Raw genomic sequence first — 13570 nt, forward strand, 5'->3', positions numbered from 1 at the left:
CACTATTTAGCCAGTTTGACTTTGAACTCCTGATCTTTATGCTTCTACCTGCCAAGTACTGAGATTACTAATATGTGTTACCACACGTTGCTGGAAATAAAAGTTTTCCAACTCGTAAGTTTCTTATAGATTCTAAGTTTTGCCTGTACAATTTCTTCTAGATTTATTTGTTTGTTTGTTTGTTTATTTATTTGAAACATCTTACTATATAGCTCTGGCTGGCTTGGAACATGCTATGTAGACTGTTGGCTTATAATTCACAAAAGATTTGCCTACTCATGCTTTCTGAATGCTAGGACTAAAGGGATATGTTACTACCCCAGGTTTTTTTTTAAGTAGTATTTAAAATGCAGATCAGAACATGTAATCTGTTCATATCCTCAAGGAGTCTGAGTGAGGGGCACAGAGCGGAGAAAGTATAAAACTATGAGAGTAGTATGTCGAGTGGCAGGGGTGTAGGGACAGTACTTCCCTAGAGGGTCCCCGGCTCTGGATTTGAACTTCCCAAACTCAAGGTGAAAAGGAAAGCATTAGGAATGAATTTTTAAAGAAATCAGTTCTTTATAAGTTTCGAATATTTCTGTCTTCCTTTGTTATATAATTGGTTCCTAGCATAATGTAGTACATTTTTACACTCCATCCTTTATCATCTCATAATTCCATAGTTTAGAAGTCTAGGTGGACTTAGCTGGGTTTTATGCCTAGGGCCTCACAAGAATTAAGGTGTTGCCTGAGCTGTGTTATCTGGATATTCTAGGAAATAATCTGCTTTCCCGTGGTTGGATTTGGTTTCTTGTTTTCTTGATCACCATAGGCTGGGATCATTCTCAGTTGCTGAAGTTTGTTGCTCTATCCTTTATATAGACTCCCTCCATTAATAAACCAGCAGTAGCATGATAGATCCCATTCATGAATTTCTGTTTGCTGCCAGCTGAAGAAAAACTCTCTGGCTTCTCTGCTGTAACATCACATTCATCAGCCTCATCTGTCTATGCTCACAGGGAGCCAGTAGCACAAAGGTGTTGCCTGATTTCTGCCTACAATGGCAATCTGGCATCTATTTTTGTTAAATTTATTCTTAAGTAATGTCGTTCACTTACAACAGCTGTTATGTTTTAATCTTTCCTTTCAATATTTTTTGCTAATGTCTGGAAATAAAATTGGTGTTTTTAGTTATTGATCTGTCCTAGTTAATATGCTGCTCTGTGAATGTAACTGATCACTGCACAGTTTAGTGGCCTGAAACATAGCACCATTTATTTTGCTGTCATGTCTGCACTTTGGTTAGAGTCCAATAGGAAGAACCTATCTCTGCACCACCCTGTATCAGCTAGTGTGGTTCAAAGGCTAGCAGCTGAACTGAGGGGCTTGCTTTCAACTGATATTTGGTGGTTGGTGCTGCCTTGTGGCTAAAACTTTTTCCATGGATGTAAAGTAGAGTCTTTGTTCATGGATGGCTTCCTTTTATCTCTTAGGTTTTTCTCACAATATTATGGTTGGTTTCCAAATAGGAAACAGAAAAAGGGAGGGAGAAATTTTGGACCAGATGCAGATAAAGCCAACATCACCTTTTATGAAGAGTCAGAGAGTTCATGCAGTTTCTCTAATACATTGCTTCTGTTGAAGCAGTTACAAAGTTTGGTGTTGAAGGAAGAGATTTTTTATTTTATTTTTATTTTTATTTTATTTTATTTTGATCCACCTGTCTCTGCCTCAGCATGCTGGGACTAAAGGCATGTACCACCACCACCAGTTCAGATTTTACTTTTTTTTTTTTTTTTTTTCTTTTTCGAGACAGGGTTTCTCTGTGTCATTTTGGTGCCTGTCCTGGATCTCACTCTGTAGACCAGGCTGGCCTCGAACTCACAGAGATCCGCCTGGCTCTGCCTCCCGAGTGCTGGGATTAAAGGCGTGTGCCACCACCGCCCGGCCAGATTTTACTTTTTAATGGAGTCTGGTGATGCTACAGAAGTACACATATAAACAGAATATTGTTGTAGCCACTTTTGACAAATATAGTCTGCCATATGACCTTTTATATCTGTAGACTTTCTAACTGTGCTTATTTGTTTAAGTAACTTTTTGGGTGGGCTATACAGTTTTCAGTGACCATGTTTATACTGAATTAAATAATGTAAAAGTAATTTTATATTAAAGAAAATTTCTTTTTCCTAATCTGCATTTTTTTTTTTTAGTTTTATTACACTGGTTAGGATGCTCAGTATAATGCTAAATACAAGTAGTGAGTAAACATGCTAATATAGGATGTTTAATGAAATCAAGAAAACTAAGTTTTAAAAACTGTAGTAAAATATACATAACACAAAACTTTGTGTTTAAACCAGTTAAGAACATGATTCATTAGCATTAAGATCATGCTCGTTGTTAGGAAACTATTAGAGCCATCTAGCCCAGGACCTTTTCATTTTCCCTAACCTGAAACTCTAGTCATTGGACAGTAACTCCCCTTTCTCCAGCCTCTGACTATTATTATTTTGTCTGGATAAATTTGACTACTTTAAGAATCTCATGTAAGTGGAATCATATGGTATATGTTCTTTTGTGTCTGGCTTATTTTGCTTAGCACAGTATCTTCAAGGTTTATCCATTGGGTCTAGTGGCATGACTTAGTAGTTAAGTGCTTTCTGAGCATGCTTCAGGCCCTGTGTGTTTAATCCTCTCACTGCCTCAAAAGAGGCAGGCAGAGATTCCTTCATGCTGTAGTTTGTCTCAGTTTCTTTCTTTTTTAAAGCTAAATGATTTTCTGTTGTATTTACATATCACATTCTGTTTCACCTCCTCACCCTTTGATGGACACTTAAGTATTTGTTTATTTTTAACCTTTGGGTTATGTTTAATTATTTGAGAAACAACCATACTGGGTTTTGCCCAAGGGCTGTGCCATTTTACATTTCATTCAGTAAGTAAAAATAGCAGTTTTTCTGCATCTTTTCCAGCATCTAATATTTTATCTTTGCATTTCTTCTCACCTTTCTCTCCCCTAATTCCTTGTAAAAGCTTGACTGAAAAATGTCATGACTGGAGTTGGAGAGAGGGCTCAGCTGTTAAGAGAACTAGCTGCTCTTTCAGAGGACCTGGATTCAATTCCCAGGACCCACATGGTAGCTAACAACTCCAGTTCCAGAAGATTTCATGCCTTCTCCTGCCTTCCTTGAGCACTGCATGTATGTGGTACATAGACACATGCCAAATACCCATACATAAAAGTGAAACAATAAAATGAAATAGAGCTAAAATTAAAAGCAAAAATAATATAATGGCTAACAGTTTAGTTTTGTGCCACTACCTAGCTTCATGTCGCTAACCCACCATTGCTTTTGAAAAATTGATGTCAATGGTAACACAGTACAAAAGGAGATAAGCCTTAGTATTTGTTTTAAAAAGATTTGACTAGTAGGCCTCCAGGAAGGGTTCAGAAATCTCCAAGAGCTTGTCAATTAATGTTGAAAAACTTTTTTGTTTAATAAAAAGAACAGTTAATGGTAAAAACATGCTATCAAACAAGCATATAAAAATGCTTGCCATTTTTATTTTCTATATAGCAATACTGTAAGTACTTCTTTTATTTATTTACTTATTTAGGTATTTATTTATTTGGTTTGGTTTTTCTTTTTTTTCTGTAAGTACTTCTTTAACAAAGTAATAAAATGAATGTTTAATGAATTCTTACCATGAGGATCTTAAAAATTAGAAGTAGACCTAAAGCATAAAAATCTGGGCCAGGTGGTGGTGGCATTTTGCTTTTAATCCCAAACCTAGGATGCAGAGGCACATGGATCCCTGTGAGTTTAAGGCTAGCCTGGTCTACAGAGTGAGTTCCAGGACAGCAAGGATATTACACCTAAAAGCATATAATAAGCCATCAGTATTGAGATTTTTATTTTACATAGGCTTTGTTTTCTCATTTAATCCTTATAACAACTCCATATGTACATAAGTAATTCATTGTTATACATGTATTTCTATGAGTGCAGCTGCTAACTATCAGCTCTCTTTAGAATATAAGCTTCTTACATTTTTGGTTGTGAGCCTAACCAAAAAAAAAAAAAAAAAGAATATAAGCTTCTTACTTAGATATTATGGCACATGCCTGTAATCATTGCACTCAGGAGGCGGAGACAGGAGAATAGTGAATTCCAAGCTAGCTACTCGGCCCCCTAAATGAGAAGGGAGAGAAAGAGGAAAAGGATAGGGAAAGCTATCTATGAGAGACAGTTATTTTGTTTTATTTATTGTGTACCTAGTATCTAAAATTGGTGTAGAATGAATGGAGTGGTACTGGTTGCAGTGGCCTTTCCTTTTTGGAGAATTTGCCTTCTTCTCAGCTTGACTTTGTGTGATGAGTTAGATGTCAGCTGATGGACAAGGATGGGATCTCACAGAGTGGAGTCTTGGGTGTAGGGAGTGAAAGTATACAAGAAAGTACTTGCTGACAGTGTTCACAGTAGTTTTTAAATTAAGTTCAGGGCTGAGAGGCTGACTTGACTCATTGGGGAATGTGCTTGGTATGCAAGCATGAGGATCCTGCTTTGAATCTCTAGGACCCACTTAAAAAATTGTGCCTGGCAGCCCACTCCTGATGTCCATTGCTGAGCAGCCCAAACAGGCAGACCCTGGGGACTTACTAGCCAGCCACACCAGCCAAAATGTGAGCTCCAGGTTCAGTTAAAGACCCTATCTCAAAATGTGGTGAAGAGTGATAGGGGAAGATATCCAGCATCAACCCCTAGCCCTCATACATGTACACACACACACACACACCACACCACACCACACACACACACACACACACACACAGCTGAAGAAATTATTTTGACCTTAAGGAATAAATTTGTTGTTTTTTGAGAACAGAGTTTTTCTCTGTAGTTTTTGACTGTCGGAATTCACTCTGTAGACCAGGCTGGCCTCAACTCAGAGATTTGCCTGCCTCTGCCTTCTGAGTGCTAGGATTAAAGGCGGTCGGTCACCACTACCTGGCTATGGAACAAACTTTAAAGATACCACTAAAGCATGTTTTTAAATAAGCAGATTAGAATAGAGTATTTAACTATTTGTTGCCATTATATTAATACTGTTTTCTATAGACTATGATATTTTTCCATTAGATTTTATTATTGTGGAATAAAACACATTTTATTATGTGTTTCTGTATATCAACAATTTTCATATATTTGAAACTTCAAATTATTTTTCATCATTTCATTGTAGACCATTCAGACTTTTTGCTATTTTCCTAGATTCTATACCAATTTTCATTAGTTAAAAACTTGAGGACCTGGGGTAACATTGGTGGTGCCTGGGGTGAGGGGTGGCGTACTCGTGAGGCAGAGCCAGGTGGATCTCTGTGAGTTCAAGGCCAGCCTAGTCTACAAGAGCGAGATCCAAGACAGGCACCAAAAACTACACAGTGAAGTCTGTCTTGGGAGGGGGGGACAAAATGGTATATGAACAGACCAAAATCTTTAACATTTTAGCCACTTCTTAGCAAGTTTTCTTGGCGTATCAGTCAGTTTACCAGTGTATCTTCCTCTACTGATGTTCATTTCAGGTTGGCTTAAGAGGAAAAATCGCTCATTTTTCTGTTCTGGGGGCTGTTGATTGTGGTCATCAGACTTATTCACTGATGTTACAAAATACAGTAGAACTCACAAATATGCTTAACCAAGTTAAAAACAATCCCTAGCCACAGACGGGTTGCAGCTGAGCAAAGGCTTTGTTCTTGTAGAAGGAATCAGGCTTCACTAGGTAATGTTTTACTTAACATGGCCAATGAATAGATTAAATTTTATTCAGTCAAGCATTTAGACCTAAGAATTTTGCTTCTCTATTACAGATAACACTGGAGTTTGTTGAGCTCCATTTCACACTTAATTTTATGTTAAGGAATTTTCAAATTTTTCTTATTAAGTTAACCAGCACATGTCAGATTTCCTTGATTCTAAGATTTGAGCTTTTTTTCTAATTTTTTTTTTTTAAAGACAGGGTCTCACTGTGTATCCCTGGCTGGAATTCACTGAGATCAGTTTCCTCTACTGCTAAGTGCATGGGTTAAAGGGATGCACTGCCACACTAGCTAGCTTTTTAATGTTTTTAAAATTAGTGATACTTACTATATTCTGTAGTGTCTTAAAGAAAATGGAGTGTAATTTTGTCTAAATTTCCACTTTATATAACCTACAGAGGAAGAAGTAAAGAAATGTAATACTCTTTAGACTCAAAAATTAAGGTAAACTATTCTTCTTAAGTTTCTTACACTCATTCAAACACACACTTTGAAAAGCCAACTGGCAACAGGTGGTGGTAAAGCCTCATCAGCTTTTCTACACAATTATTAATCTAATTTTTGTTCCACTTGTAAATTGTTCAAAGCCAAATTAGATTAAATGAAACCATTCTAACATAATCCAAGAAGGAGAAAGTCATAGATGAAGATAGTAAGCATTGGGATGCAGCTCATTCTGTCTTGGGGTGTTTGAAGGTTGATTTAACATTGTCATTTAGGGAGTTCAAATATTACCTTAGCTGTGACAATGAGAACAAAGCTTGAGGGATTTAAGAAAACCAACTGCCTAATTGATACCCTGGGTATACTACTTTAAGTTGATTTCAGAGAAAATCTATTTAAATATAATTTAAATGTACATATATACATGTATATATAGTAATAGCTGTTTTCATGTAAGATGAATCCTTGGATAAGTCTTGGTGTTGGCAGTTTTTAGATGAGAGAATAGCCATGTTTTGTTTTGTTTACTAATGCCTTTTAACACTTAATATAAACCACTGAAGTTCCAAGGAAAAGTATTAATCAGAGAGAGCTGGGCCTCTGAAGTAAGGATGATTGTCTAAAGCAGCCTGACTTCTGTGAGCACATCTTATGCTCATAGAGAGATTCAGAATCTTATGCTCATAGAGAGGTTCTGAATCTTGAATCATGCAAACAAAATGAAGCAAGTTTGTAATTCTGGAATTCCATGTCAGCACTTTCATTTCAGAAGTCAAAACTACTCCCTATTTATGGAAATTATAATTTATCATACATATATCCACATAATTAAGACATAAATATCACATGGCAAAAAGGGTGCACCCCAGAGCTCTCTGCAAAACTATGTAGGACACAGTTGTTCTAGTCCTTTCTCTTGCAGTCTGTCCCTTGGTGATCTTCATGAATTATCTTTCTGTACATCAAGGGGTTACTGCAGATCAAAATAGCACATCTGATAGCTGACCTTCTGGAGGGGGCATACATCTTTCAGAACAAAAACTTCAGGCCCACCTGAAGGAATTTTCTGAGAAGCAGAATTATAAGTAATAGCTTCAAGTAAAAAAAAAAAAAAAAAAAAAAAAAAAAAAAAAAAAAAAAAGAAGCTCTCTGTGCTGTGATTTGAATTCTAGGTCATGAATCTCTAATATATCTTTTATTTATGCAGAAAGTAGTTTTGGAACATCTGCATTGTACCTACCTAACCTCCAGCAGCTTCTGACTACTCTCAAGACAACATGTGAAACCTTGAAAGGCCTATGTTCTCTACCAACTTCTTTTTAATATTCAGGTATCATGTACACACCCTAAAATTCACCATCCGAAAGGATACAGGCTGATGATTTTAGTATTTATATAGATTTTACAGCTGTCACCACTATTCTCTCCAGAATATTTCTCTCATCCCCAAGAAACACTGTACCCCTTCTGCTACTGCTCTCTGTTCTCTGCACCTCCCAGTCGTCAGCCGTTAGTATTTTCTGTCTCTAGATTTTTCCTCTTGTGTGGTAGTGACATTTTGTGTTGGGACTAATGAAATGGCATTCTTCCACTCAAGAAATTTGGTAATAGCTTTAAAAGAAGGAAGAATCCCCCCCCCCAAAAGAAAACAGGAAGTGAACTTGTTGGGATATGTGTGTGGGGAGACTGGAAAGGTGGAGTTGAGGGTGAATATGATCATAATACATTGTATACTAAGTGAAATTGTCAATAAATAAATTATATTTTAAAAAGTAAAAAAAAAAAGAAGGAAGAATCAATACAAAGACAAGAATTGGAATGAATGTATGTCCTTAGTAGAGTGGTTGAAGAAGAAAAACTTTTTGTTTGTTTGTTTGTTTGTTTTTCCAGACAGGATTTCTCTGTGTACCCCTGGCTGTCCTGAAACTCACTCTGTAGAGCAGGGTGGCCTCATACTCTCAGATCTGCCGTCTCTGCCTCCAAAGTGCTGGGATGAAAGGTGTGCACCACTGTGTCCAGGCAAAGAAAAACATTTTCTTTGTTTTTGTTTTTTGAGACAAGGTTTTTTGTTTTGGTTTGTTTTTTTTTTTTTTTTTGTATAGCCCTGGCTCTCTTGGAACTGCTCTGTAGACCAGGCTGGCCTCAAACTCACACATATCCAACTGCCTCTGCTTCCTGAGTGCTGGGATTAAAGGTGTGTGCTACCACCTCCCAGTGAAGAAACCCTTTTTAAGTGATCTGTTCATCCTTATCTTACATAAACTGCATATAAACATTTTTCTATTTTTTGTGTAGTACCAGTGGTTCTCAAACTTTTTGTTTATTTGTTTCAGAACCACTTTTTGCTCTTAAAAACTATTGGAACCCAAGAAGATTGTGTTAGTGTGGAATGTAATTACTGTATTGTAAATTTAAACTGAGAAATTTTAAGACAAAGAATGTTCAAGAACAGATTTCTTTGACTACCAGAGTCATTGGGTCATCCATATTACCCATCCTCTGAAAACTCTACAACATGCCTCTGGAGGGAATGAGAGTGGAAAGATTAATTATTGGTGAAATTATTATGGCCACTCCACGTAGTTAAAAGGAAGATTTATTTAGTGGGTAACTTACAAAAAAGGGAAAGGTAGGTCATGGGGTCTGGGGAAGGTGTATCGAAATCCAGCGGTGTTTCTCTGGAGCTCTGCTTGGTCAGCCTCCACCGTCTAGGGTCCAGGAACAGAGAGAGCGCTGGCCCATCCAGATATCGGGTCTCTAGGTGCCTCCCTTGGCCCCGCCTTGTAGGCGTGACAGTTGCCGAAGCCTCAGTGGGGTTGGAACTTCCAGATCAAAACTGGAATGGCTACCCACTACAATTAATTATGTCTCAGTGTTCATAGGAAAATAATTGAGACCTCAAGGGCTTCATAAATGAGTCTTCAGGATCTTTCCTGTGTTTCCTTAATCCCACCTTAAAACTTCTGCCATCTACTTAATAACTTTATTGCTTCCTTGAGTTGGAAGAATTCCAAGACTAAAATTGAAGACCTGATTATTTGAGTGGAGTTCCGGAGATTCGGGAACATTACCCTGTCAAGAGCTGCAGCTTCTTCCCAGAGCCTGGTCTTGGTAGGAGAAAACCGCACTTACAGATGGAGTAGAATAGAGTGGAAAAGGACAAATCACGTGCTGTTCATTTCAAGCAGTGAACCCATTGGATTACCACTGAGCTAACATCGGCAGTTTATAACTTAACTTGCATACTTCTGTACAGTATGCTCGACTGCTTATGAGTCTCTCTTGACATGTAATTAACTATAAGCAAAAATGATGTAATTTAGAAAGTTTTAGTTTATGTTTTACTTAGCGAGTTGGAAAGGTTTGAGTAAATAGAGACCAATTATTGTTGCCTTCAATTCACTTCTCAAAAGTGTTTATTTCTCAGCTATACACACTTCCTATTTCTTTTACCCGGTAAAGGCCTCAGAATTACCTGGAACCACCTGGTTTGCTATACCCGTAGAGCAACCAAAAAGTGAAAGGACCAAGACTACATTTGAAAATTGCACATGAAAGTCCAAGCTCTAGTTATAGTATTGATAATGCAAAGCACATAGGCATGATGCCTTTCCATTCCCAGGTCACCATGTATCTAGTTCCTCCATGGTGGAACTGTTGCACGAATCCTAAATGGTCTTATGATAAAACCTGTAACTAGATAATCAGGGTGAAAGCTGAAAGATCAGAGAAGCAGAGCAAGCCACAGCCACCACCTCTTACCTCATCAACTCCTCAGCCTGAAAGAGCCAATTCCTTTCTCTTCCCCCCTATATTCCTTTCTCTACCCAGCCATATCACTTCCTGTCTCAACCTTCCTAGTGCTGGATTAAAGGTGTGTGATCCAAGTGCTGGGATTAAAGGTGTGTGCCACCACTGCCTGACCTCTATGGCTAACTCTGTGGCTGGCTCTGTCCTCTGATCTTCAGGCAAGTTTTATTTCTTAGATTACAAGCAACATACCTCCACAGGAACCAACTCAAAAGTACGTTAGGTCAAACAAAAGTGAGCAAGGATGGTGGGAGAATATATATGCCTACTCTTCCTGAGCACAGTTCACTGTCTCTGCATTTATCCTCAGATTTCTGGTGAGCCTTCTGCAGCTTCAGAATTCTTATGAAAGCCTTTTTAACCTGCATCCTTATCCAAGTACACGTCAACCCCGGGGTTTCTTCATTATTATGGACTCTATATCCAATCCTCCATATCTACCACCAACTTTACCATGATAGAGAGAACTTTTAGGCAGCTTACATAACAGATGATATTGTACTGAGAATTGTAACTTTAAAGAAAGGGAAATGTCAAATAGGTTTCATTTAAGGGTCAGTTATAATAAATGAACAACAGCTGGTTAGAGTATGAAGTGTTCTAAAACCTGCTAGGCAAGTCCTGAACACTCTATATCATAGGCATGCATCAAAACATTAAGTAGTACTCTGTTGATATTTATAATTTTTATGCACTAGTTAAAATTTAAAATAAGTATTTTATTGGAATTTAATAATTTAATTTGGATGAAGTTTATTTGGTGATGTATTATTTTATTCTTAATAGTGTACATCATGATAGATTTCACAGTGACATTTTCACACACACTCACACACTCTTAGACTTAGTTATTTGCCCTTTACTGACCTCTTCCAGTTTAGAAGAGGTCTTTCCTCTGCTCTTACAATGTTCTTTCTCCTTCCATATCATATATGGTGGGGAGTACATGTGCACCCATGTAAATTTAATTTAGACTCTACAGATGAAAAAGTGCAGTGTTTGTTATTCTGAGTCTGGTTTGTTTTACTTAACCTTATGATCTCCAGTTCCATCCATTTTCTTGCAGAAGTCATCATTTTGTTCTTCATTATAGCTTAATAAAATTCCATTGTTCATATAAGTATTTGTTTTTATATATTTTTTAATCCGTTCAGCCTTTTAGGATGGTTCCATATCTTGGCTCCATTTTGAATTTATTTTTGGTCAGGATGTGGATCTGGTTTCATTCTTACATGTCGATATCTAGTTTTCGAAGATCCATGTGTTAAAGAGGCTTTTCCCACTGAATATTTATGATACTTTGTCACACATGAGGTGGTCATAGATGTGTGGGTTTATTTCTGGGTCCTCTGTTCTGTTCCACTGTTTTGTGTCTGGTTTGTGCCAGTGCCATGCTGCTTTGTTAAGAGCATATTGTCTTTTATAGCTATAAGTGAAGTGTTTACTATTTACAAGAAGTTTAGTGTAACTTGTCAAAACTGATGTTATGAAAGGGGTTAGCTTTTTAAGTTCAAATGTTTCTAAAATTGAATTTGAGCTTGGTATGGTGGTACACACCTTTAATTCCAGCCCTCTGGGAGGCAGAGGCAGGCTGATTGCTGTGAGTTCAAGGCCAGCCTGGTCGACACAGTGAGTTTCAGGACAGCCAGGGGTTAAGTAGAGAGAACCTGTCTTAAAATGAAATTGAATTTGAAATTAGAGATCTTGAAACACAAGCTGTTAATGGAATTGAGAAGTGAAGTGTCTGGAACACTAAGTCCTGGGGTTTGCCTTGGTGCTCTAGTTTCTGGTGCTTGTTAGGTCTTCTCTATACCATGTCTCAAAAGAATTTTCTTTTTAATAGCAATAGACTTTCTGCCCCAGAACTGTCTTGTGTTTCCTTAATATCTGGTACGTTTTTGTTTTTTTTTTTAAACCCATACTTGTAGTTTCTCTTTTTCCTTTTAGTAACCCAAGTTTTGAAAAGATCGGTATGTAAAACAAGTAGAAGAGTAGTTGTGTTTGCATTAGGACATCTGAGGCTTTAGAGAAGGTGAAGTCTTCACCATAGGAAGAGTAGGTCTTGCCAGGTGTGGCAGTTCAACCTTGCAATCTAAGCACGTGGAGTTTGGGGGGTGACGGAGGCAAGAATCACCATGGTTTCAAAGCCAGCCTGAGTTATGGTATGAGATCTTAAAAAATCACCGGGTGGCGGCCGCGCCGCCTTTAATCCCAGCACTTGGGAAGCAGAAACAGGCGGATCTCTGTGAGTTCGAGGCCAGCCAAAAGTTCTCGGAAAAAAAGATTTTGAAACCTGTCTCAAAAAAAAAAAAAAAAAAAATCAAATTGAAAGAAAGGAAGCATTTGTGCCCTGTTCTGCCAGGAAGCCCTCTCCTCCAGAGTATACTGATTGCTTTACTGTGCTTACTAACTGGTGAAATCTTGTTTTCTTGGCCACAGAACTGGGCTAGCAATACCCTGTCTATAAGCAAAAAAGAATTTCAACATATTCATTTTTCTTACTTCATCATCTTATTAATGTAACATTGCCTCATAAGTAAACTCTTACATATATTAATTTCTTATTTTAAAGTGAAGATGAGAATATAAGTAAGGAACAAGAGAGGGCCAGAAAAATGGCTCAGGAGTTAGAGCTTTGTTCTTGCAGGAGACCAGGGTTCAGTTCCCAGCATCCACATGACAACTCACAACTATCTGTAACTCCAGTTCTAGAGGATCTGACACCTTCTTCTGACTTCCACAGGCACCAGGAATATGTGGTACATAGATATACATGTGATAGAAAACACTCTTACATATAAAACAACATAAATAAGTCTTAAGAAAAAGATTACACCTGTTTCTGCTCTAATCTGATGAAGGCTAATATTAGTTTTCCTCTTACAGGGCTTGTGTATCTTTCTGGCATTAAAATAGAGAGTGGTTGCTTCATCTGAGTGACCAAGCAGGACCAACACAGTTACAGTTCATGGGGAGTTTCCAAAAGACACTTTTGGGGCTCTTCCTCCTAGCCTTTGTCTTCCTTTGGTAAAACAGGCAGATGTACCAGGAAACTGGGGAGTTTTTTTTGTTGTTGTTCTTGCTCCAAATAGAAATGTTCTAAAATGTACTGTTGAGTGTGAATTCAGAAAGTTGTCTTTTACGTGAAGAGAAAGCATATGGTTGTTTGTGATTTTTGTCAGCTAGGATTTTTCCCTCAGCCATATGGAAACAGGAATTTTATTTATCTCATTTCCTCTTAAAGCATGATTGGTTGCAGCTAGATATTCAGAACTTGTAAGACTGAAAAAAATGACTCAAGTCAGTGGAAAAGCAACAGATTATGAAAGATAGGGTGTTTAGGCTCTTAAAAAAATTTTTTTACAGCATACCAACCTAAAGTTGATGATATGTTTGTGAAAGATAAATAGACAAAAATATGAATGAATATTTATCCAATCTTAGTGTTAGAGTGTGATTTTAAAAGTATTCCAGCAAAGACAAAAGTACTACGTGGGAAAATAGTAATTGATT

The 13570-nt window shown here is 37.5% G+C and overlaps 1 protein-coding gene across 1 annotated transcript in view; it reads left to right on the forward strand.

Moving 5' to 3' along the window:
• Window positions 1-13570, forward strand: part of LOC119087236 (F-BAR and double SH3 domains protein 2-like) — an 80412-nt gene that overhangs the window by 19245 nt on the left and 47597 nt on the right. The window lies entirely within an intron of this gene.

Source organism: Peromyscus leucopus, unplaced genomic scaffold (assembly GCF_004664715.2).
Source record: "Peromyscus leucopus breed LL Stock unplaced genomic scaffold, UCI_PerLeu_2.1 scaffold_420, whole genome shotgun sequence".
Taxonomy (NCBI): Eukaryota; Metazoa; Chordata; class Mammalia; order Rodentia; family Cricetidae; genus Peromyscus; species Peromyscus leucopus.